Source organism: Schistocerca americana, chromosome 5, assembly GCF_021461395.2.
Source record: "Schistocerca americana isolate TAMUIC-IGC-003095 chromosome 5, iqSchAmer2.1, whole genome shotgun sequence".
Taxonomy (NCBI): Eukaryota; Metazoa; Arthropoda; class Insecta; order Orthoptera; family Acrididae; genus Schistocerca; species Schistocerca americana.
This window is the reverse complement of record NC_060123.1, coordinates 625,356,301-625,359,245: the sequence shown is the minus strand read 5'-3', so window position 1 is coordinate 625,359,245 and position 2,945 is coordinate 625,356,301. Positions and strand designations below refer to the sequence as shown.

Here is a 2,945-nt window from a genome sequence, read left to right as displayed (position 1 = left end):
GAGCGAGAGAGTATGAAAATATAGCACGTGGTTTTTGAAGGCGTTGCGGGTTGCATAAAACACATAGGTAGGGTAGCCATATTACAGTCTATAGTCCGCAGCTCGTGGTCGTGCGGTAGCGTTCTCGCTTCCCGCGCCCGGGTTCCCGGGTTCGATTCCCGGCGGGGTCAGGGATTTTCTCTGCCTCATGATGACTGGGTGTTGTGTGATGTCCTTAGGTTAGTTAGGTTTAAGTAGTTCTAAGTTCTAGGGGACTGATGACCATAGATGTTAAGTCCCATAGTGCACAGAGCCATTTGAACCATTTGAACAGTATATATCTGCATGTCGTACATCGTTGATGGTGGATTCGCTTGCTACCATTAAGAGTCTATAACTCCTACACTGTTTTCGTGTTAGCGATAGAGGGCTAAGATCTTTTATTGAGAACTGAGACAGCATAGGTGCCTTCTTAGAATTATATTAATACCTTCAGATGCTGATGGGCGTTGATATATATCAACGGGGACAGGTGAAAATGTGTGCCCTGACCAGGACTCGAACCCGGGATCTTCTGCTTACATGGCAGACGCTCTATCCATCTGAGCCACCGAGGGCATGTCCGAAAGAACAGACACCATATCCATATAAGTATACAGTTCTGGCATCACCGGCCATGACCTTTTCACACATATTCTCTGAACACTACGGGTCTTGGTAAGAATGTCTTCCACGAATAATGAGTGTGTTGGGGTGGAACACTGCGAATGTAGTGTGTGGGTATACAAGGTGAAAATGCGAGTGTGAGTCTCGCGGGAGGCGCGCGCGAGATATTCCCTGCAGTCACAATATCCTCTATGCCCTCGTTGCCTCAGATGGATAGAGCGTCTGCCATGTAAGGAGGAGAACCCGGGCTCGAATCCCGGTCAGGGCACACATTTTCACCTGTCTTCGTTGATATATATCAACACCCGTCAGCAGCTGAAGGTATTAATATAATTCTAATTTCGTTCTAGACGGCTGCAGGTCATCAATGGTGTCTGTTCTTTCGGACATGTTCGAAAGAACGGACACCATATCCATATAAGTATATAGGTGCCTTGTTGAGCGCGCGGAAGTAGCTCTTGCTGTAGAGACACTGGTGGCCAGTAGACCGTTTTGAGGGACAGTTGTCAAAAGTGCTGGCCGTGCGTACAGAGCTGTATAGCCGCGAGGCGCGAAGCCCAGGAGCGGCGGATTATGCTTTCGCCGGAAAATTACGGAGGGGCGCATCCAGCGCGCTCATCCACTACACCATTTACGGCGGGCAGCACCGGCGTTCCATCTTTCGATACTGGCAATTTTCCGTGAAATTAGATTCTCGCTCGTCTGCGTCGCGTAATTGAGGAAATACGAGGCTCCAAGAAATGGAGTTATCCAGCAGGGTAACGCCGCTAACGCTGCAGCAGAGGCGGAGAAACGAGCTTTTCCGTGTCGAGGCCGGCGGGAGAGGTCGTTTGCTCAGGGCCCGGGGGCCGACACCACGTGACGACTGGGGGTTATGCGGCTATGAGTGTGAGTGTGCTCATTCGGCTATCTGCCCCCACAGTGTATAAGCATAGTCTCCGTACCGATGCGAAAAAGTATTGACTTCATAAACTTCGTACAGACTTACCATTCCTTCGGCAGATTTATCGTCGAGGCTCGTGAGATAGTATGACGAGGAACGAAGATAAAATCAACCATGAGTCCACAAAGTTAAGCAAAACCAAGAAAAACACCACAAATACAAAATTTGGACGGGAGCTGGGAATGGGTGTCAAGATTTCCCCACGGTTCAAAATGGCTCTAAGCACTATGGAACAAACTTCTGAGGTCATCAGTCCCCTAGAACTTAGAACTATTTAAACCTGACTAAACTAAGGACATCACACACATCCATGCCCGAGGCAGGATTCGAACCTGCGACCGTAGCAGAAGCGAGGTTCCGGACTGAAGCGCCTAGAAGCGCTCGGCCACAGCGGCCGGTCCCCACGGTTAGTGACTATGCAATCTACTTAGGAAAAGAGTGTCTCCTACTTCGAATATGTGCGCAATTCATTGATAGCGATAAGTAATGTGTTACAACATTGTCTCACTCTTACAAGCATTTCCGTTGCGTGTAAGGTACAGTCTCTTACAAGGAACCCATTGAGGCCCGAGGCAGGATTCGAACCTGCGACCGTAGCGGTCTTGCGGTTCCAGACTGCAGCGCCTTTAACCGCACGGCCACTTCGGCCGGCGAAGCGGTAGTCATACCATAGTTGTAGTTCTCATAGGCTCATTTTCCCACACTTGCTTGCTGCGACATGAATATTTTCTACTGCTCTTGCAAAAGCACGCACACAAGAAATAATCGTAGGGGGCAGAGCACCAACTTCTCGCAGCATAAATAACCTTCCAGCCAATTTACCATCCACAACAGTCAGCATACTTGTATTCGAATGTTTGTTAATCACGATACAACTTTCTTCGTACCTCTAATTTCCAGGGTTCCTTTTATATGCGTTTCCTCTTCAAATCACGATTGATAGCAGTTGAAAACAAAGTCCTTACTGAACGATGGGATAAGTTTGTTTATAAAAATGGTTCAAATGGCCTTGAGTACTACGGGACTTAACATCTGAGGTCATCAGTCCCCTAGAACTTCGAACTTAAACCTAACTAACCTAAGGACTTCACACACATTCATGCCCGAGGCAGGATTCGAACCTGCGACCGTAGCACTCGCGCGGTTCCGGACTAAAGCGCCTAGAACCACTTGGACACAGCGGCAGGCTTAAGTTTGTTTATCTCGTGTGTAAATTTTATAGTCGATTCTGCAGTTTGCTGTACTTCGTCAGGTTGATAATTTGTTTGATATTTCGTTATCTTACTTCTTGCAATTGAGTAACACTGTTTAAAGTTATGGAAATATCCATTGCTAGTCTTAAAATCACGTCAGCTAC

At 47.7% G+C, this 2,945-nt stretch overlaps 1 non-coding gene across 1 annotated transcript; it reads right to left on the bottom strand.

Moving 5' to 3' along the window:
* Positions 1-522: 522 nt before the first annotated feature.
* On the bottom strand, positions 523-597 carry Trnat-ugu. The gene has a single exon. It is a non-coding gene; the product is annotated as a tRNA-Thr (tRNA).
* Positions 598-2,945: the final 2,348 nt, after the last annotated feature.